The 23612-nt window shown below is 38.4% G+C and overlaps 1 protein-coding gene across 1 annotated transcript in view; it reads left to right on the top strand.

Moving 5' to 3' along the window:
* Nucleotides 1-23612, top strand: part of LOC105988060 — a 144030-nt gene that overhangs the window by 42894 nt on the left and 77524 nt on the right. The gene's annotated exons all lie outside the window — the stretch shown is intronic.

The raw sequence follows: 23612 nt of genomic DNA, 5'->3' as shown, positions 1-23612 counted from the left end.
TACCATGTGATCTTTTTTGTTGCTTTGTATGTCCCTCTCCCATGGTATAACCCCTGTTTTCACTGTATTTGATATTGGTATAATTTGGGGAGGGGAAGGGAAAAAAACAAATTGTTTAAATAGGGATACAGGTGGACCCATTGCAACAATGAGATGTACAAGATGCTATGTCGAAAATGAACTTTACAACTTAGGCAGACCATGGGGGGGGAGGTGGGGGAAGGAGAGGTAGGTGAGGAGGGAATGTAGTTGTGGAGATGGGAGGGGAGGGATGGTAGGGGAAAAACAAAGGAGGAGGCAACAATGCTTGATAAGAAATGTACTCATTACCTTGCTCATGTAATTGTAACCCCTCTGTAAAGTATTTTCACAATAAAAACTTATTAAAAAATAACTAGTGAGTAGCTGGGCGTGGGTGGCTCACATCTATAACCTTAGTTACTCAGGAGGCTGAGATCTGAGGATCACGGTTTAAACCAGGCCAGGCAAGAAAGTCTGTGTGACTCTTATCTCCAATTAACCACCAGAAAATCAGAAGTGGTCCTGTGGCTCAAGTGGTAGAGTGTTAGCCTTGAGCTGAAGAGCTGAGGGATAGCACCCTGGCCCAAAGTTCAAGACCCATGCCCGACCAAAAAACAAAACCAAAAATCAGTAGTGCAATAAAGAGTGGGAGGCATGGTTCAGAAGTAGAGTGCCTGCCTAGCAAATTTGAGGAACTGAGTTCAACCCCAAGCAACTCAAAAACAGGGTGGCTCTCGCCTGTACTCCTAGCTACTCAGGAGGCTGAGATCTGAGGATCGTGGTTCAAAGTCAGCCCGGAAGTGGCACTGTGGCTCAAGTGGTAGAGCGCTTGCCTTGAGCTGAAGAATGCAGGGACAGCGCCCAAGCCCAGAGTTCAAGCCCCACGACTAATCAAAAAACAAAACAAACCAAAAAACCAAAAAACAAGAACACAGTAATTAGGAGTTACTGCCATTGATTTCACCAGAAGCAAGTATTTTTTTTTTTGAATGTTTCAAGTAAGATTAGTAAGCAGCTTTGGGAAAAGAATTGCAAAAGCATCTCATTTAGCTTGGCTCTTTGACTTATCAAGAATTATGGGATTTTCTTTGCCTATAATTTTTGTTGTTGCTACCTTTATAGGTTTTCTTATTTTCCCTCATCATACCTTATATCAGCATTTTCTACCTTGGTATCCCTTGGTTTTTTTTTTTATCATCCTAAAGGCTTTCCAACAAGTAAATAATATTCTGGTTTCCATCTTACGAGTCTCTTGCGTTCTATTTGCTATTATCAAAACAACTCCTCATTTGTTTTATTTTCATCACCTCTCCCTTCTCCTCTTAAAATATGATCTACTCCATAGACCAACTTTGCCCTTCCTAAGGTAGCTTCTCTTTCTCTGTTGGTTATTGCATTAAGTAAAACCAGGTTTGTAACTCTAAAGATTCTACATGGGCAAATATAGTGATAGCTGCTCTCCATAGATACAGCTTTCTGGAGATTTTTTCTAATTTGAAAGACATCATTTTTGATGTTTTTGTCATGAGTTGTCTCCTCTAGAAATAATAACAGGGGTTGCCATTATTTGTGACAGGCGAGGGTGTGCAGAAAGGATGTTGGCTTCAAGGTAAGAGTTTTGGCAGATCCAATGCCATCTCATTGGTTACAAAGCCCTCCTGGAAGGCGTGCAATTATTCAGCTTGCAAAGCACAATTAAGTAAACAATTCATTTAGTCTCTCTATTGATACTCAATTGCAGAGGGACAGGGTGGCTCACGAGATTGGGAATGGGAGCTATAGCCTTTTCCCTGGATATAGCTGGTTTGGATCTATTTGTTAGGGTAGTGAACGCATAGTGCCTCAATCTGATGACTGTGCAGTGACCTGTGTGAAATCCGCTGGTGATTTCAGGCCCATGGAGAGGTGGTCACATCTCAACATCCAGGAGCCAGCTGGCAGACGTATGTGAGGATTATACAGATATGATTCTATTCAGTTTGTGCTTTAGTGAAATTCATATCTTGAACACCCTACTCTTTAGAAAGCTGGAAGGGATGGTCTCTTCTTTCTCTATTTGTCTGGTTGTTTTTTTAATTGTGCTTTGTTATTTGAGTCAGGGTCTCAGTTATATAACCCAGGCTGGCCTTGAACTTACTTATATAGTTGAGGGGTCAAGCTCAGGATTCTTCTGCATCTGTCACTTAAGTGTTAGGATTACAGGTATGAGCTACCATGTTTGGTCCTTGTTTAATGGTTAGCACAGTTAGTCTACTAACTTTTGGCCTTGAGGCTTTAGGAGTCTTCAGTCCATAAGATTTTCCCAGGTGTCTACTACATTCCTCAGTGCTGGAGATAATAAAGCTATATTATCTATTCACAGTTATTACAAATTTCTTGTAGAAATATAGTGCTTGAGTATAGGATTCTGCTCTCAATTTGCTGTAAATCATGACACAACTAGATACTATTATAGTAAGGTTTATTTTGTAAATGAAACAGATGTACTCAACTGAGAAGCACTCTTCAAGCTAAGATATGTCTTAACCTGGGTTTGGCAGGCCATATTAATTGACTTTCTGGGCTTTTTCACATTACTTTTGTTTTCAGTCCTAATACAGTATTAAACAATCCCCCCCCCATTTACAAACACACACACATTACATATATACTTACAGTAATTTTATTGCTTTTCATAGTTGTAAAAAGGAATCAAAATCTGGGTTTCAACTAGATAGCATTTCAATTTTGAATGTAATATTTATTAAAGGAATATATATATGTAAAATATACATACATATACCACTACATGTATATGCATATATAAATTTAACTATACACTCATACATAGGTAGATATTAACATCTATATATGTATAACATCTATATATGTATATGTGTGTGCATGTATGCACATGTGCATGTGAATGCACACATGTGCATAGTTACTAATTACATCTTCATAACCCTGTGATGTTTTAGAAAGTTATCATTTGGTAGGGATTCTTTGAAGGCATACTAGATGTCAAAATGTTGGTCTTATGAATGAATCTTAATAAAAATGGATATGTTCTCTTTAGATCTTAGAAGACTCAGATATTGGAAAGTTTAGAACCTTCTTTCCACCAACTGATTAATCTCTAATACTGTATATTTCATCCTAAGACTTTCCTGAGGCTTGGATACTGATACAGCTGGGATCTGAACTGCTCTCCAAAGGGCTGTGTGGTAAAGGCTTGCGCCATAGTTTGGTACCATTGAGGTAGTGAAAATTTTAAGAGACAGAACTTAATAGGATGTTCTAGGCTTATTGGGAGGCATTCTATTAAAAAAGATTTTGGGGACCCTGGTCCCTTCTTCTTTCTCTCTTGTTTGCCTTCTCACCATGAAGTAAACAACTTGGCTCAATCACATTTTTTTCTGCCATGTTGTGCTGCCTCCAAAGAGGCCCCAAAAGAATGGAGTCCACTGATCATGGAATGGCACCTCCAAATTGTGACCTGCATTGTCTTTTGTTTTTCCAGGTAGATTACCACAGGTTTTTGTTATAGTAACAGACAGCCCCCAAATACAGGTGCTTCTTGGTATGGGCACTAACTGGATCTGAGATTTCTGGATTTGATTTGTGAATATTAGGCATGCTCTTGCAGATGAAATATGTCCCTTCCCAGCACCCCTCAGTCATCACTACCTCTACTTTTCCTTTTTCTACCTGTGTATTCCTGGGAGTTTTCTGTGAGCTGATTGGTGTGGTGGAAGATGGGAGGGGGTGTTACATGGTATTAGTCATGTTTTACCTGCCTGTATTTCTGGGGAACCAAAAGGCTGGTGCCCTTCAAAAGCAAACCATGATTGGCTGACACAGGACTACTTTTCTGAGTGTCACCTGTACCACATCATGGTTCTGATGGGCTCGATGGTTTGCACCATGAAGGTGGAGCTTTTAAGGGAATAGTGGTGGATGGGTGATGGATTCCATGGTTTGACCTTGAATTGTTAATGTGGAAAACAATGAGTCTCTCTATAAGGAGCTGGTGTAGCTGTAGCTACTGGTAGTGATTATTTATTTGATGTTCATACAATCTTACATTTGTATGGGTCACTGTGAGTAGTGGACCAGTATGATGAAAATATTAAAAAGATTCCTTTGCTTTCTCTGCAGAAGGACTGAATACACTGAAAAAAGTTGTGAGTGGAAAGCAGAGTTAGACCTTTTCTTTTTTCTCTTCCCCTTTTCTGTCCAACGCATCAATCTTTGGGCTATGGAGTGAGTAAGTGCCTACACATAGGTCCTGTGACAGTTTTGGAATGTAGTAGGGTTGACTTGTCATAGATCTCTTTGTTTATCCTAAAAATCCAGGGCTTGTCTTGTTTTGTTATAGGATTTAGGTTTGTTGCTTAAACTACAATGTATCACTTCAATACAAAATTGAATAGAAGAAGAGTTAAGCTGGATCTTTTCTGTTGACATGAAAATGATCAATTCTTATGAATTCATCATTGAATTATAGAAACAGTGTGAATTTCTTCAACTCCTTTGGTGAAGGCTATGTTAATATTTTTTGCAAATTATTTGAGAAGATTCTTGTGGGAGATTATAGAACTGATTCACTGCCTCAGGAAGACAGATTTGACTCTATTTCTTGAGGCTAGCAAAAAACAAACAAAAAAACCCAACCAAACCCACATTTATTTCTTTTTTTTAAAATAAGTTTTTTATTGTGAAAATACTGCACAGAGGGGTTACAGTCATTTATTTCTTTTTGAGAAAAAAGCCTTTATAACTTCTTTTCTGTTACTCATAACTTTCTGAACAGTCATTGGGCTTAGGATGAGTGATATAATAAATTTTTGGTGAACAGGGTTGCCTAAATCCAGACAGCCATTTTGAGTGTAGGGCATGAACTAAAGAAAGAGAAGCCATTGATCTCTCTGAACTTCACATGTGCAAGGTATCCAGGTCTTAGGAACTAACTTTCTTGTTAAGAGGAAAGAAATTTAATGGATAGCTTAAAACAATCACAATTAATTCTACCTTAAAGCTTTCAAACAGACTGCTCAACTTGCATAGGCTACCCATAATTTTTAGCAAAAGTGGATAGCTTCAAAGCTAGATTGTTTTCTCTGTTGGTGGGTGTAAATGTGTAGGAAAGCTATTTGTATCTCATGTAAAATTGGGTCTGTTGACATAAGCATCTTTTTTAAAACAGCTTGGAGATGAAGTCTGTATGAAAGACTTCTAAGTTGTCTCTTCCTCAGGATTGGAATTTAGTCAAACATGTTACAGTAAGATGAGCCATAAGTGCTTTGCATAGATTTCTCTATGAATTTGTATCAAAATGGGTTTGTAAAGGAGAGTTAAAAGTAAATGTGGGTGGTTTGGGGAGCAGGAGGTTTCATGTTGAAATGTCATTTGGGACTAGAATGCTAAAACTAAATAATGACATTTTGCATTTCTCTTTTCATCTGTTACTTCTTTCTGAATTCACAATATGGTTCTTTCATATTAAAAAAGAACTAGAATTGGACTAGTATAAAACTATAGAACAGTTTATATATAATGAGATTCTTAGAAAATGGAAATATTTATATTTTTATACCAATTTCATTGTTGTTTACAGCCTAGTAAAGCATATTGTGAACTGAAATAATGGTATTATTTGAACATTTGTTTATTTAATTTAACTCTTTTTGTGTGTGTGTGTGCCAGTGCTGAGGTTTGAACTCAGGGCCTTGTGCTCTTATTTAGCTTTTTTGCACAAGGCTGGTGTTCTACCACTTGAGCCACACCTACACTTTCTTTTTCCTGTGTAATTGGAGATAAAAGTCCTCAGATTTGTCTGCTTAGGCTGACTCTACACCTGGATCCTCAAATCTCAGCCTCCTGAGTAGCTAAGATGCTATTCATTAGTTATAGGTACCTGAGTAGCTAAGATGACAGGCATTAGCCACTGGTACTCGACTGCAAATTTTTAAAAAATATTTTTAAATTTATTTGTGTGCGTATGTGTATGAATTGAATTAATTATCCAGTTTCTAGGAAGGGATTAAGCATATCAAGGACAGATAAATTAGAGTATTTCCAAGGAGCCGAGAAGTGTAAAAATTCTACAAAATCAGGTTTTCATGAAAAAGAGTGGGGATCACCTAGGATATTTCACAGTAGAGAAGAGTTTAAATACAGAATATATGGAATTGACACCATAATTAGGAAAGGAAGCCCTCCGAATTCAGTATTTGAGTTACTTCTCTTCATTTATTCTTTATGATAGAAGTGATAAAATCACATGATTGTTGTTGTTGTTGTTAGTTGTGGGGCTTGAACCTGGGGCCTGAGCACTGTCCCAGAGCTCTTTTGCTCAAGGTTAGTGCTCTATCACTTGGAACTACAGAGCCACTTCTTGTTTTCTGGTGGTTAATTGGAGATACATGATCCTCAGATCTCAGCTTCCTGAGTAGGTAGGATTACAAGCATGAGCCACCAGTCCCTGGCATGTTCACCTAATTTTTAAAATATCAATCTCATCAGGAGCTGGGGATGTGGTTCAGTGGTAGAGTGTTTGCCTAGCATGCATGAAACCCTGGGTTCGATTACTCAGTACCACACAAGCAGAAAAAGCCAGACATGGAGCTGCTGTGGTTCAAGTGGGAGGGTGCTAGCCTTGAGCCAAAGTAGCTCAGGGACAGTGCTCAGGCCCTGAGTTCAAGCCCCAGGACTGGCAATATCTATCTATCTATCTATCTATCTATCTATCTATCTATCTATCTATCTATCTATCTATCTATCTATCTCAATCTCATCAGTGGTCAGGTTCAGGTGTCCAAGGTTTATCCTTAAGCAAAGCCATTAAAGGTGCCTTCTTTACTAGTTCATTCATTCATTGGTTCAGTTATACAGCATGCATTAATGGACACCTGCTATTCACCAAGCTCTATAGGAGGCCCTGGGTTATAGTGATGGAAGAAACAGGCCTGAGGTTTGGGAAATGCTCAAATCTGTAGCAACCCTAAGAAACCTACTTAACCCCAAACCCAATATTTTCTAAACTTGACCACAGAACCCTTTCTTTATCCTTAAGAAACTACTCTTTCTGAGACTACACTATGAGAGATCTGTCTCCTAGAAAGACAAGATGACATTGGCTATCAAGGATAATAAAGCACAGCTTTAGTTCATACTTAGTAAAGAGCGTAAAGACTGCAACAAAGGAGCAAGTTGCTTGATTTTTGTATGAAGTTATTTTCATCCTTTGTGTTTGCAAGAGCCACTTTTATTTTAGATTGGAAAGAAATATAAGTTTAATATGACTAGGAAGATTTTCAATTTATTAGAAGTAATCAATAGGAACCTACTTGCCATTCCTGATGTTCCCTTTGGGGGAAAGAGGTAACTGTTGAAGAGGTAATTAAATTGGGTGCTCCTAAGCACATGCCAACAAATCTTAACTGATCTGAAAGAGGAAGAACTCTGCCTTGTTGGGAACTGCAGACGTTCATAAAGTTAAAACACTCATCAAAAATATATTAGTGCATGGAAAAAAATTAATCCATGCAAAATAATGTAAGCACATGGTACTTTCAATTTTTACTGGCCTCACTACACGGTGATCTGCTCTTTTCTGAGAAATCACTCATCGTGTAGCTTTGGTGAAAGGGAGCGCTTCAGCCCCTTTTCTGGGAGCAATCCAATGCAGTATGGATATTAATTAAATTTATTAAACAAATAACACAGCGACTCGGGGAAGCAGGGGTCCATCTGCCAGCTCTGCAGACAGATCTCTGCAGAGACGCAAGCTGAATGGTAGTTAAAGCGAAGTTGCCTAGCTCAGCAGATGGGCTCTTGTCTCCAGTGAGGGAGATTTGGTGGCGGTCCAACAACTCTTTTCCCCCTCCAGGTTTTTGTTCCTTGCAACTGTGATTGAAGAAACCCTCCTCTGTCTTTTCCCAGCCTTGTGCCTCTCTCTCTTGCCCCACCCCCCTTTGTTTATATGAGTGATTTGTTAGGGGGAGGGAGGGTGGGCAAGTCCCGGCTGATCTCATTTTTGTGTCTGTGCTGTAAAGCCCAAGCAGAAAATAATTAGGAAAATGTAATCCCATTGACTTTACACCCCACTTGTGTACATTGCGGTGGCTCAGCCCCAAAACGAAGTCTCTGGATGTATTTGTATTTAGTGAACGTCTCTATCCTCCGTGCTTGGAGGATCGTATGATGTTGAGGGTTTGATGCTCTGTATTCTTAAAATCATTCCTTGGATTCCTTTCAGACCTCCTTTCAGACCATGCCACCGAAGGATTCCCGTTGGTGGTGGGGTTCTCCCCATCCTCCCCTCCCCTCAATGTCTTCTGATTCAGTTGGCAAGAGTCTAGGTGCCCTAAAGCCCAGCTTCACTTGCCATCTGGGAGGAGATGCCACTGCTGCTGTCAGATCAGCACATTTTGTGATCCGCTGTCTTTTGGAAATCCACTCCTCTACCTTCCCCCACACCTACACACCCAGAAAAGGCGGTCAGTTCAGAGCCTTTCTAAATTGAACAAGCACTTTACTTTCAGTTGATTATTACTTCACAGCCTTTGGGATAATTATTTACCAAAGCCCACTTGGACAGAATTTAAGGGTAGAAGGCTAGATTAATATAAATCTCCCTCCACTAATCTTTGCAAAACGTGGTTTTGAAGAAGGATCATTTATCTCTACTATATCTTCCCACCTGAACTAATGGCTTTGACAGTGGAGCCACCCAAAGCTTTTGAGGCAGATTTTGTGTGTTCTATATAGATGGCTAAGATTTGGACTAAATACATAGCACTTTGGGTTGAGTTCTGAAATGCCCTGCCTCAGAGAAATAGATCTGTTTCCAGCCAACCTGCCAGAGGACATATTTGCAGAGATAATGACACCTCTGTGGAATAGAAATGTCCAATCAGAATGGCTTCCCTCCTCCCCACTAACCCCACTATTCTCTGCCAGCAGAGGTCTTCTTTAACTTGTACAGAACCCAAAGGGAAGAGTGGATAGAGCTGAGATTAGCCTAAGATGTATTGAGTCCCACCGAAGTCAGAGACCAAACTTTTAATCCATCTTATAAGAAGAGCCAACAAATTGGTCCTTTTACTGAAGCACAAAGAAATCTTAGCGGGCAAACCCTTATCCACATAGAATGGCCAGTTCATTTCTGGTACACATAGAGATGACACTGACCTTGGCCTCTTGTTTGTGCCTTTGGAATCCATCTTGAAACTTGAAGGTCATGAACCTGGATGAAATATTTTTGCTGCTCTTTTTAGTCCCTTCCTGTTCTTCCCTGTGGGTCTCTACTCTCAGTGGCCAGGGGGTAGGAGTTACACACAATGTGAAGAATACGAACTCATTACCTTGCTCATGTAACTGAAATCCCTCTGAATAGTGTTTTCACAATAAAAATCTTATTAAAAAAAGAATGCAAAGCTAGAAGCCAGTCATAGAATTTGCAAATAAACTCTCCTTCACTATATTTGAGGCTTTTCATAGAAGCCAAGGACTCATTGTAAAACATTTGTGAAAGTCTAAGTTCTTCTATTTGATCTATAATTCTTCTATTTGATCAATCATAGAGTGGTTTTGAATTGCTGGTAACTTACTTTAAAGAAAAAAAACTATTGAGCACGAGTTTGTGAAAATGTGGTATTAAGGTATACTCTACAGAAATTATTCAGGCCATTTTTTGGTAAACTTTAAAAATTGTCCCAAATATTAACATTAAGTGCATCAAATAACATTGTCATTGGTATATTAGATGTTTGCTTATCATGTGTTTATAATTAAATTTTCATTCAAAGCAATTTTTGCCTTTGGTACAACTAAATTAAAGCTCTTGTGTACTAACATGTGATATATATATACAAACAAAACAATACGCTTTGTTAAAAAAAATATGAAGCCTTGATTCTATGGCAAATAATTGGAATTTGGTAGAGATCTTTGTCTTCCATTAAAGTCCTGCCAAAGATTATTGTGAACTTTAAGTAAGAGCTGTCATTATTTCCCAAACCTTTATGGAATTAAAAAAGGCTCAGCTCAAAAGATGGTTGTGAAGTGGCTGGTGAAAAATGTTTGTTTACCAGTGAATCATAGGTGAACTAGCAATTTATGTCTCTAATTTGTTGGAAGTCGAAATCTGCTAGGGGATGGAGAGGAGACTGCATTTTGAATTCATAGGCTATTTACCACAATGTCTGCTCTGCCTCTCCTCTACCCTGGTGTACCTGGGCTAATTTTGTTCTCTGATTTAAATCCCCATCTAGTTGCCCTGGCATCTCAATTTAAGAGCAGATTGGATGGTGTTTTTCAAAGGGAATTGCAAGTGTTTCACTCTTGTCTGAAAACAGATTGTGGCTTCTTTTGCAAGATGAGCTTAGAAATTATATATAAATCTCAAGGTTTTATTTGTAGCCAAATGTTTTCAACCTTTTTGTCCACACATTAGTATAAATGAATAAAACAGAGGAAATGCCAGGCAACACCCTGACAGACAGTGTGTATATATTTCTGATCGGCTGCCCGAGCCTGCCATTCTGCTGAACACATTTTGTTTACCCTAGGGTTTCAAATTGCTTTATTGCAGATTTTGCAGGCAATGTGACAACTTGGGACTAAGTGCACCAAAAATCTTTTGATTGGGAACAAAAGTTAACATCCTTCTGTAAGTAATCAGAAAGCAGCAGTTAAAAAAAAGTCTAGAAATGTATTACAAGTGACAATTACATAACATATAGTTGAACAAACATATAGCTTTATAAAAGTATCTTAGATATTCATAGAATCACTCACTAATAGAAAACTGGAAACCAGTGAAATGTCCAACAGGAATACATGGAATAAGGATTTTCTGTGAAATGGAAAGAATTTATAATACAGTAATACTGAGGAAGTGACATCGATCAAGATGCATTGCACTCATAAATTGACAATTGTTGAATAGCAGACCATTTGTACAACTATTTAAGGATAATGAAAAAAGTAAATTTAATTAAAAGTAGTAAAATAGTCTTATTTGAAGCCCTCTGCTTATCTCAAGATCCCTGAATATTCAAGTCCTTAATAGAAATGGCATAGGAATAGAAATTCATTAGCGATATGCATGAGAACAGCACAATGAAACCCATTAAAAGCTGTTTAAAAGGAAAGTGGAGTAGGGATAGGGATTAAGAAAGAGTATAGAGAAGGTGAATTTGATTAAAGTTGTGGTATGCATGCATGAAAATAGCATAATGAAACCAATTTGTCCAATTAATATGTACTAATAAAATTTTTAAGTGGCACAGTATTTATAAATTCTGTGTATGAAAGGTATATTTTTAAATCATGTCCGGATTATGTATAATGTCTAATACAACATGAACTCTATGTAACTAGTTGTTACATTGACTTGTTTAGGAAATAACGACAAGAAAAACAAACTGCGGGTAGATTTTTAAAATCAGTTTCAAGTTATCTGATAGGACAGGTATATTTTTAGAAGTTGTCCACTCTTTTGATTTTGACATACTTTTCTTTCGAGAGCTCAAGCACAAAGTTTAAACGTAGTCAGCCCTGGGGCCCTTCTGTGCCTTTTCTAATGAGCATTTTATGAAGCAACCACATTTTGGAATCCATTTCTGGCGTTATGAACTGTCTCCAGGATTAAATGCTGTACCTTCTCAAAACATGCACATGATTGTCCAGGAGGAGGACTGGAGAGGATCCAGGCATGTCAGCTCAGGATGGGAAGGCCTGACCTTTCATAACCCATGACCCGAGCTAAACAGAAGGCACAAGGCCATTGCCGTCCTCAGTGATCTCACAGTCTGCTTTGGATGTCTCAGTTACATTTCTGAGTCATATTTCTGCTACCTGCTTTGTATTATGAAGCTTTCCAGGCTCCTGGACACAATAATCATTGATTTCTCATTTGCTTTGAATTGGTTGTTGATTCAATTTGACAAAATAACTCAACTCTGTGTTTTGACCTGTGGCCATCTGCACTTCCCTGGTCTCAGAATCCTTTATCTCTGCAGTGATTTCAGTTCTTCAATTCTTCCAATCTAATCTTCTGGGGTCAAGCTGACAGAAGGATACCATGAGCTGGCCTGATTTTTTTGTTCTTACTCCATGGTATATTTTAATTCAGACCTAGACTTATTATAGGAAGGGAACTTGTAAGCCATAAAACTCAATTCCCTCCCAAATATGGTGGTGAATTATGCTGCTGATCCATCTGTAACAATGTTTATCCCACATTACTGTAGCATTTGATTTTGGGGATTTTAAGTGCTTTAGATGTTTGAGACACCTTCTCTATATTAATGGTTTTCATTGTCAACCCAAGGAACCTTGGACTAGGTTCCTAGAGGTGTGCCAATGGAACCACAATTCCTTTTTTTCACATTTCCTTTTTTACTCTCTAGCCTTTCAAACAGGCAGATATTTAGTGACAACCGCTACTATTGCTTCAGAACTTGTTATATGTTGGCTGCCATGAGTATTTTACATACATCCTGTCATTCCATCTTCACAATTGATATACATTCTCATTTTTAAAGGTGAAGACAGACACTTGATGTTAAGGAACTAGCCTAAAGTCTAATCTGATCAATTTAAGGGAATTGAACCTAAAGTCATATCTAATAGTCAGGCCTGGATTTGAAACCCAGGCAGCTGATGGCCAAGTCCCTCCATTAAACCTTTCTGCTGTGGCATTGCTCTATATGGACTCCTTAGTAATTGATAACTAACATAGATCTGAAGGGAAGTGGAGGCCTCTTCAAAAAAAAGTGCACATAAAACAGCATAGTTTAAAAACCAAAATATCACCATAAATCTTATGTAAGCCCTTCACTTTTTTTTAGAGACAGTAATTCCATCTTGTCTAAGTGTGTACTTTCTAAGTCAACATTGCCAGCTTCTCTCACCTTCCATTCATGGGGGTAGGGGTGGGGAGGCCTGGTCTTCTCACTGTGAGATGTTGAGGATGTATTGAGGAAAGCTGAACACAGAGGCGTCCCTGAGGTGGCTGATGCCACAGCGGGCTCATTCGGAGCAGATGTGATGACATTTGTGACTTGGCAATCAAGGCGAATAGGAGGGATAAGGGAGGAGAAGCTGACTAAATATTTATTTTCATGTATTCTCTACTGGGCACTATTTTGCATTTTTGTCTATACCACATGACCTTGAATGCCTTTTAGAATGAGACAGGATATAATACAGTGCTTATTATATATTTGCACATACATATGCGTATACTATTAGATTGACTTGCTCTGAGTGAAATCATTTGTTCTCTGCTGAGATAGATTAACAAAGGACGCAAGATGTCAGGTACCAGTGGCTCATGCCTGTAATCTTAGCTACTCAGGAGACTGAGATCTGAGGCTCACAGTTCAAAGCAAACCTGTGCAGAAAAGTCTGTGAAACTCTTATACCCAATTAACCAGCAAAACCCCAGAAGTGGATTTGTGGCTCCAGTGGCCAAGTGCTAGCCTTGATCAAAAAAGCTAACAGGCAGTGCCCAGGTCCTGAGTTCAAGCCCCAGTACTACTTCCCCTGCTCACACCTGCCCCCTCCCCCTACACACATGATGAAGGACTGGGATGTGGATTAGTGGTAGAGTATTTTTATAGTATGTAAAAGAGCCTGGGTTTGATCCCCAACCCTGCAAAGAATACAAGGGGGGTATTTTCTTTTTTTTTTTAAATAAGTTTTTTTTTATTGTGAAAATACTGTACAGAGTGGTTACAATTACATGAGCAAGGTAATGAGTACATTTCTTATCAAGCATTGTTGCCTCCTCCTTTGTTTTTCCCCTACCATCCCTTCCCTCCCATCTCCACAACTACACTCCCTCCTCACCCACCCCCTCCTTGTACCCCCCCACCCGCCACGGCCCGCCTAAGTTGTAAAGTTCATTTTCGACATAGCGTCTTGTACATCTCATTGTTGCAATGGGTCCACCTGTATCCCTATTTAAACAATTTATTTTTTCCCTTCCCCTCCCCAAATTATACCAACATCAAATACAGTGAAAACAGGGTTTATACCATGGGGGAGGGACATACAAAGCAACAAAAAAATCACATGGTATCTTATAAATACGTTGGAAACAATAGCAAGGAAGAAAAAACCACTTGTCCTTATCTTAGGGTTCATTTCGCTTAACAGCATCTTATCCGACCTTTTCTGCTTATCTCAGACATATACTAGTTATTGCAAATAAGGGAAACCATGGGGCCTATGTTTCTTTGGGCCTGGCTTACTTCACTTAATATAATTTTTTCCAAGTCTTTCCATTTCCTAACAAATGGGGCAATGCCATTCTTTCTGATGGAGGCATAGAATTCCATTGTGTATAAATACCACATTTTCTTGATCCATTCATCTACTGAGGGGCATCTGGGTTGGTTCCATATCTTAGCTATGGTAAATAGTGCTGCAATAAACATAGTTGTGCTGGTAGCTTTAGTATGGTCTTGTCTGTGATCATTCAGGTAAATGCCCAAAAGTGGGATTGCTGGGTCATAGGGGAGCTCTATGTGGAGTCTTTTGAGGAACCTCCATACTGCTTTCGAAAGTTGTTGAACAAGTTTACACTCCCACCAACAATGCAGTGAAGTTCCCTTCTGTCCACATCCCCTCCTGTATCTGTTGTTATTAGAGTTCTTGATTATAGCCATTCTAACTGGGGTGAGGTGTTACCTTAATGTTGTTTTGATTTGCATTTCTTTTATGGCTAGAGAGGTTGAGCATTTCTTCATGTGTCTATTGGCCATTCTTATTTCCTCTTCAGAGAAGTTTCTCTTTAAGTCTTTAGTCCACTTATTTATTGGGCAGTTGTTTCTTTGAAGATTTGTTGTTGGGGGGTTTAATTTTTTAAGTTCTAGGTATATTTTAGATATGGGACCCTTGTCCGTTGTATGGCTAGTGAAGATCTTCTCCCAATCTGTGGGCTTTCTATTGATGTTGCTAGCTATGTCCTTTACCCTGCAGAAGATCTGCAATTTCATGCAATTCCTTTTGTCTAACCTTTCTTTGATTTTTTGTATTTCTGTGTCTCTATTAAGAAAATTTCAGCCTGTGCCACGGAGACCTAGGGTTTCTTCTATTCCATCCTGTAATGTTTTTAGGGTGTCTGTTTTGGTCTTTGATCCATTTGGAGTTGATTCTGGTGCAGGGTGATATACAGGGATCTAGCTTTAGTTTTCTGCAAGTGACTAACCAATTTTGCCAGCATTTACTGAAGAGGCTATCTTTGTTTCATTCTGTTTTTTTTTTTTTTAGCTCCCTTATTGAAGATTAGGTGGCTATAGGTCTGTGGGTTCATTTCTGGATTTTCAATTCTATTCCATTGGTCCTGAGGTCTGTTCTTGTGCCAGTACCAAGCTGTTTTGATTACTATGGCTTTGTAGTTGAGTTTAAAATTTGGTATTGATATTCCTCCAGCACTATTCTTTCTGTTAAGGATCGTTTTTGCTATTCAGGGTCTTTTATTTTTCCATATGAATTTTTGGATTTCCTTTTCTATTTCCTTGAAGAATGAGGTTGGAATATTGATAGGTATCGCATTGAATTTGTAGATAGCCTTGGGAAGTTTTGCCATTTTCACGATGTTGATCCTTCCTACCAGGAGCATGGGAGGTTTCTCCATTTTCTAAGCTCTGTTTTGATTTCCTTTTTCAGGTTTTTAAAGTTTTCATCATAGAGGTCCTTCACTTCTTTGGTTAATTACTAGGTATTTTATTTTTTGTGGGGCTATTACGGATGGAGTCGCTTTCCTAATTTCAGTCACACTTTTCTCATTGTTGGCATACAGAAAAACCATTGATTTTTGAGGGTTAATTTTATACCCTGCTACTTTGTCAAAGTTTTGAATCAGCTTGAGTAATTTGGGCATGGAGTCCGTGGGATTCTTTAAATACAAGATCATGTTATCTGCAAAGAGGAAGAGTTTTACTTTATCTTTCCCTATTTGGATCCCTTTTATGTTTGCATCTTGTCTTATTGCTGTAGCTAGGCATTCTAATACTAAACTGAAGAGAAGTGTAGAGAGTGAACAGCCTTGTCACATTCCTGAGTTTAGAGGCAATGGCTTTAGTTTTTCACCACTAAGTATAACGCTGGCTGTAGGTTTGTCATATACAGCCTTGGTTGTATTGAGGAATGTTCCATGGATTCCTTATTTTTCCAGAGCCTCCATCATAAAAGGGTGTTGGATCTTGTCAAATGCTTTTCTGCATCTATTGAGATAACCATGTGGTTCTTATCCTTTCTCTTGTTGATATGATGAATTATATTAATTGATTTGCACATATCGAACCAGCTTTGCGTCCCTGAAATGAATCCTGTTTGATTGTGGTGTATGGTTTTTTTGGATGAATTGTTGAAGTCGATTGGCCAAAATTTTGTTGAGAAGTTTTGCATCAATGTTCATCAAAGAAATGGGTCTATAGTTCTCTTCCTTTGAAGAGTCCCAGCCTGGTTTTTGGATGAGGGTTATGATGGCTTTATCGAAAGAGTTCGGTAGTGAACTTTATCTTTCAATTTCATTGAAGAGTTGGGGGAGTATTGGTGTGAGCTCTGCTTTGAAGGCCTTCTGTAAATCCATCTGGTCCTGGGCTTTTCTTAGATGGGCGGTCTCTTGTTGCTGTTTTTATTTCAGTGCTTGATATGGGCCTGTTAAGTTGGTTTAACTCATCTTGATTTAGTTTCAGCATGTCGATATTTGCTAGGAAAAGGTCCATTTCTTTCAGATTCTCAAACTTATTAGCATAAAGGTTTGAGAAGTATTCCCTTATAATGTTCTGAATCTTGGTTGTTTCTGTGGTGATGTTTCCATCCTCATCTCTGAGTTTGCTTATTTGGGTGTGTTCTCTTCTCTTTCTTTTTTTTTTATTGTGAACATACTGTACAGGGGGGTTACAATTACATGGGCAAGATAATGAGTACATTTCCTATCAAGCATTGTAGCCTCCTCCTTTGTTCTTTTTCTGATAAGATTTGCTAAGGGTCTGTAAATTTTGTTAATTTTCCATCTACTGGATTGGGATTTAGCTTGCTCTTTTTCAAGGAGATTCAGATGTCTCATTAAATTGTTGGTTTCAGATCTCTCCAATTTTGTTGATGTAGGAACTCAGAGCTATAAACTTGCCTCTGAGTACTGCCTTTGTGGTGTCCCAGAGGAACTGGTAATTTGTGTGTTCATTTTTGTTGAATATCATAATATTTGAATTTCAAAGGGGGTATTTTCATCATTAGGAAAGGCTAACAATTGTGATGAGGCCCTGAGCAGAAATATATATATATATATATATATATGTATATGTATATGTATATATATTTTAACAATTCCATGCATCATATGTTGTGTCATACTGACCTTGTCATCAATGACAACTCCTGATTTTCACCAGAAATTCCCCACTCTATGTTGGGGTAGTTGGTATTTTACACATAAGTTCAGGACTTTACATTAACCACTCCATTTTGTAGAAGAGAAGCAGCTGCAGAGAGACAAAGTTACTCTCTTTCTGGAACTCTACCTTTTCCTATGGAGGCTTCTTTTTTCTTCTTCCTCTTTCTTTTCCTCCTTTTTTGTTTGTTTGCACCCAATCTTCACAGTTTTGGCTCTCTAGTGCCAGTCGATTCCAGTATGTTATAGATCAGACAGTACTTGGTAATTTCTGAACAACAGTGGTTACTGGAGCTTGGGAAGTGTGTGGGAGATGGAAAGGGGATGGTTATTGGAATGAGGGCACAGCTCAATGGAAGAGATAACTTCCAGTACAGTAGGGTAAGTATGGTTTGCAACTAGTTGAATGTTTCAAAAATAGCTAGTAGGAAGGATCTTTGGTGTTCCTAACACCAGACAATAAAACCCTTGCCATGATAAACATAGTATTACCTGATTTGATCATTACACATTGAATCCATGTATCAAAATGTCATATTGTACCCTATAAATAGGTAACATTATATGTGTTTTGTTCTCAGAAGGAAGTAGGTCAAATAGGGTGAATTTTTAAGCAAATTCCTCACTATCTCCAAAAAAGAAAGCACCTCTCCATCCCCATAAAAGCATACTTCTTGCCTTCCTATGGGCAAATTGAGCAACTTCTTCATTCTTCCTCCTCCTCCTCTTCCTCCTTCTTCTTTTGTCAGACCTGGGGCTTGAACTTAAGGCTACCTAACACTTTGCCACTATGAACCATAGCTCTTCTTCTGGCTTTTAGCTGGTTAGTTGAAGATGAGGTTGTAGAGTTTCCTGCCCAGGCTGGCTTCAAACCACAATCCTCAGATCTCAGCCTTCTGAGTAGCTGGGATTCCAGATGTGAACTACCAGCATCCAACCATGAACAACTTATTTTAGACAGCAATTAACACCCCCAAATTTGGAGACTTCTAGCATAGGCTAGAGTCTGGCCTTTGTATACTTAAGCATTTTCTACGCAGAACATATTTCTGGGCCCTTTTATTTATTTATTTTTGTTTGATTTTTAAATTCAACGTCAAAGACAATTCAAGTGAGAAACTTCAGCACACTGATTTTGTTCTTTGAGTCATTGCACTGTAATTAGCTGAGTTGGGTTTTAAATGCCGCCCAAGAACATCTTCCTTGTCTGTTTATGTCAGAAAAAAAAGTGGCTAATGAGCACTTATCAAAAAGACGAACACTTTTTTCATTAGATTAAGTAAAATCAAAACAGATTTATAATGTACTATTATGTTTCAGCTTGGAATAAATTGAGTAAAATAGCTAATATCTTCATAGTTCCTGAGAATGTCTTTGCATGGCAGAATCCATGGCAGAATCCTGTCTACCACTGCTTCCTTTGTGGAGAAATGTAATCAAGGCACAGTTCCAGAGGGCTTGGCATGGCCTCAATCAATACTGTTTGTAAAATCTGGAGAGCTATATAAAATCTGGACATCACCACTGACTGTCTTTGTATTGGCTTCTGTACTTTGCTGCTTAATAATTTAGTTCTGTCAAATTGTTTTGAAGACTGACTTCTTGTTGGACACTGGTTGCTCAGCCCTGCCATCCTAGCTACTCAGGAGTCTGAGATAAGGATTGAGATTCAAAGCCAAACTTATCTCCAATTAACCAATTGACCGGAGGTGTGGCTCAAGTGGTAGAGTAGCAACCTGAGTGGAAAAGCTGAACAAGAAGAGCTCAGTCTCCCAAGTTCAAGCTCCAGTACTGGCACACACAAAAAATGTTAATTTTAGTTTGAATATCCTAATGACTAATGAAATTTAATAATTTCATTATGTGTGTTGACCATGTATATCTTCTCTTATCAAGTGCCTATCCAGCCTGTTCAAGTTTTTTAAGTTGAGCTGTCTTTCCTGTCTTATTCATTTATAGATAATTGTTATATTTTGGATGTATATATGACATATCTTACTCTTCTGATAAATATATTATTAATTTTGAAGAAGTTAGATTTATTAATATTTTCTTTGATGTTATTATTTGAATAATTATTGAATTGGAACTAGGCATATATTTGTGTGCAACATGGGTTTTAATGTATGTGCACATTGTGGAACTGCTAAATTGAGATAACGCATGCTTACCTTCACAGTCAGTATTTGTGTATGTGTGTGTGCTAAGATCACGTAAAATCTATTCTTAGCTATTTCCAGGAATACAATGTCATTGGGCCCAAATTATAGCTCAAAGGTAGAGCACTTGCCTAGCATGCTCGGTGCTGTGGGTTTGATCCCTAGCACCACAAAAAAATAAAAAGAAAAGAAAAAGAAAAAAAATTGTGCCATGGGCTGGGAAGATGGCTCAGTGGTAGAGTGCTTGTCTTGCATGTATGAGGCCCTGGGTTGTATTCCTCACCACCACCTAAGCAGAAAAACCTGGAAGTGGCACTGTGGCTAAAGTGGTAGAATGCTAGCTTTCAGCTGAAGAGCTGAGGGACAGCTCTCAGGCCCAGAGTTCAGGTCCCACGACTGAAAAAAAAAATTGTGCCAGTTCTCAGAGCCCAGGTACTGTCCCTGAACTGCTTTGGCTCAAGGCTAGTGCTCTGCCACTGGAGCCACAGTGCACTTGGGCCTTTTTAAAGTAGTTTATTGGAGATAAGAGTCTCACAGACTTTCCTTTGTGGGGCTGGCTTCAGAATCCTCTGATCTCAGCTTCCTGAGTAGCTAGGATTATAGTCAAACAATTGTTATTACTTATAATCTTGATGTCATACAGTTGTTTCATTGAATTTATTCTTCCTGATTGAAATCTAATTTTTTTGATCAACATGCCCCATTTCCATCATAGTGATATTTTTGTCTGTACTGAGATTATTTTACTCACTTCAATATTATGAATAATCCTGTTACCTTCTAGAAGCCCTATTGTTTTTTCTTTTGTATTTATTTGTGAAATTAATTTTTGGCATACTATGAGGTAAGCTAAAATTTTATTAAAATATTAGTTATTTAAAATCCTGCCTTTTCCTCACTGTATTCAAATGGCACTTGTTTTATGTATTTAGTGGTTTTATATAATGGGTCTGTTTTCTAGGCTTACTATTATTTTACCTACTATACACTTTATAATATATTGTAATATATGATAATGTAAGTTCTTCGACTTTGTTTCCTTTTCATATTTTGTTTAGCTATCTGGGTAAGATCAGGAAGATCTTCAGTTTTCCTAGAACAATGAGCTGAGGTTTTGATGAAGATTATATTGTACACATAGCTCCACTGGTGAGAACTCTGGCAATATTTAATCTCCCAATCCATGGATATGGTATATCCTGGCATATGTGGACCTTCCTTAATTTTTCTCAGCATTGCTTTGGGGTTTTCACTGTGTAGTTCCTGCACAATCATTTTTAGATTTATTCCTATGCAACAGATACTTTTAGATATTCTTAACCAATTCATGTTGTACTAGAGAAAATGCTACTATTTAAAAATCATTAGTTGATTTCATCATGAGGAGTAGTTTCATTGGGTATAGAATTGTAATTCTCCAATTACCTATCTGTTGAATGATGACATTCTTTTGTCTTTTCTGCTATGGTTTTCGTTAGATAAGTTAGCTTATTGTTGCTTGTTGTATATGTTTATTTTGAGCCTGATCAAATGTTCCAGTTCTGGCATGCCCCTGTCATTCTTGAAGCTTTTTTTGTTGGTCATGGGGCTTGATCTCTGGGCTTGGGTGCTGTCCCTATGCTCTTCAGTTCAAGGCAAGTGCTCTACTGCTTGAGACACAGTGCCACTTCTGGTTTTCTAGTGCTTTATTGGAGATAAAAGCCTCCTGGACTTTCATGCATGGACTGGCTTTGAACTGTGATCCTCAGATCTCAGCCTCCTGAGTAGCTAGGATTCCAGGTGTGAGCCACTGGCACCCAGTTCCTATTAGGGTTTTAATCTTTCACTCTGTTTTAGAATTTTTCATGCAACAGAAATGGATATGAGCCCTTTGTTATTGTATTTAAAATAATTCTTTTAGGGTTTTTGATATACATGTCTTTGGGTTGAATTTTGGATTGAGTGCTAGGCTTTGTAAATGAAAAGTTGCAGAAGTTCTGGAAATGTTCTGCTTCTTTAAAGATAATTTAAATTCTGCTGGCTGACAGGTGGTATGGGAGATAACCTTGATCAGGGAGGCTCAAGGTCAATTTTAGTCTTGCCTTACTCTGAAGATGTAGCCCTTCTCAGATAGCAGCTGAAAGAAAACAGTCAACACCCACCCCTTGCTCTCTTTAAGGTAATTAGATTGTTCTTTTTCTTATTTTTTGGCTGGTAGAAGTTCTTTATATATTCTGGATACAAGATCCTTATCACATATGTAATATGTAAGTATTTTCTTCCCTTCTGATGGTCATCATTTCACTTTCTTGCTGGTTTTGCTGAGGTTTCTGACTTCCTTGAAAGCTAATGTTTATATCCTCAGCACAAGGAGACTCTTCTTTTCGTATTGGACTTTCAGCTTTGTGACAACTGCTTAGAATTCACCAAAAGCTTCTCAAGGAAGTGGCCTCACCAGCCTTACTTCGGTGTGACTCATTCTTTGGGATGCTGTTGGCCTTTTACATTTTTGTTACCTCTTCCAGTACAGCAAGATGAGCACAAGCCCTGGTTGCTGCTCTCTCTTCAGCCTTTATTCCCCACAAGGCAGACTGGCAGAGGAACAGCAGTGGCAAATGCAAAAGTCACTTGAATATATCACCCTGTCCCCAGAGTTGCAGCATACAAATCCTGCTTTGATTATTTCCTAATACCTTCCAACAGCTCTCCCACTTTTACATCTTCTCATGCACATTTATGGTTGTTCTCCAACAGAGGAGTTATTCAGATTCTAGTTACTCCATCATCACTAGTAGCAGCCACCGTCTTTCCACTTAGCACATTTCATTAAATTTGTATGGAAATGAGAGAACGCAGTCAAATTGACAAAACATCTTACAATTGACAGGGAAATTGGCTTGTTCATACACAGCCTTACTGGAGGACATTAATTTATATCAAAAGCCTTAACAATCCATTTGTCCTTTGACCTAGCAATTTTGTTTCTAGGGATTTATCCTAAGAAAATAATTGTGGATATTTATTTGGAAACATTTCTATCTTGTGACCAGAATTGGAATGAAAATCCTAAACCTGCCACAATGCAGAACTTGCTAGTTTCTGGTGCAGCAGCGCAATGTTATGAAAGATGTAGCTGAATATTTAAATATATTGGTAATCTGTTGCTAAGTGCAAGAGATTATAAGATACCCCCCATATAGTAGGATCCCATTTAAAATGTATTTCCAGATATGTAAGCTAGAATAGTGAGACAGGTACCAGAGGCTCATGCCTAAAGTCCTAACTTCTCAGGACACTGCGATCTGGGAATTAAAGTTTGAAATCAGCCCTGACAGACAGAACTCTCAGATCTTAGATCCAGTTAGCCAGCAAAAAGCCAAAGCCAACACTGGAGGTGTTTCAAGTGGAAAAGTGACAGCTGTGAGTAGCAAAAATCTGAGAGTGAAGGTTCTGAATTCAAGCCCCATTAGTAGCACACCTACACACACAGACACACAGACACGGACATAGACACACAGACACACACAGTCACACACCTAGAATAATGAATATGGGAATGCTCATAAAAGGTATTATGATTGGGTTGCTAGATTTTCTTCCTTTTGTATGTGCAATTTAATTTTTTCTATAGCTTATGATATAGTTAAAATGCACTTTAAAAAGTTATAATTGGCAGGCCCTTTTGATAAAATTTTCTGGGAAGTATTTTACTTATTTTTATTTATTTATTTATTTTTATAGGTTATGAGGCTTGAACTTAGGGCCTGGGCACTATCCCTGAGCTTTTTTGCTCAAGGCTAGTGCTCTACCACTTTGAGCCACAGCACCACTTCAGGTTTTCTGGTGGTTAATTGGAGATAAGAGTATTATGGATTCTCCTGCCCAGGTTGGCTTTGAACTGCAATCCTGGTGAGACACCAGTGCCCAGCTCAAGCATTTTTTTTGTGTTGGTGCTCTCAACTCTACTTTTTTTTTTGTGGAAATACTGTACAGAGGGGTTACAATTACATGGGCAAGATAGTGAGTACATTTCTTATCAAGCATTGTTGCCTCCT

The sequence above is a fragment of the Dipodomys ordii genome, unplaced genomic scaffold (assembly GCF_000151885.1).
Source record: "Dipodomys ordii isolate 6190 unplaced genomic scaffold, Dord_2.0 Scaffold46, whole genome shotgun sequence".
In the NCBI taxonomy this organism is placed as follows: Eukaryota; Metazoa; Chordata; class Mammalia; order Rodentia; family Heteromyidae; genus Dipodomys; species Dipodomys ordii.
This window is presented reverse-complemented; position numbering and strand designations above follow the sequence as displayed.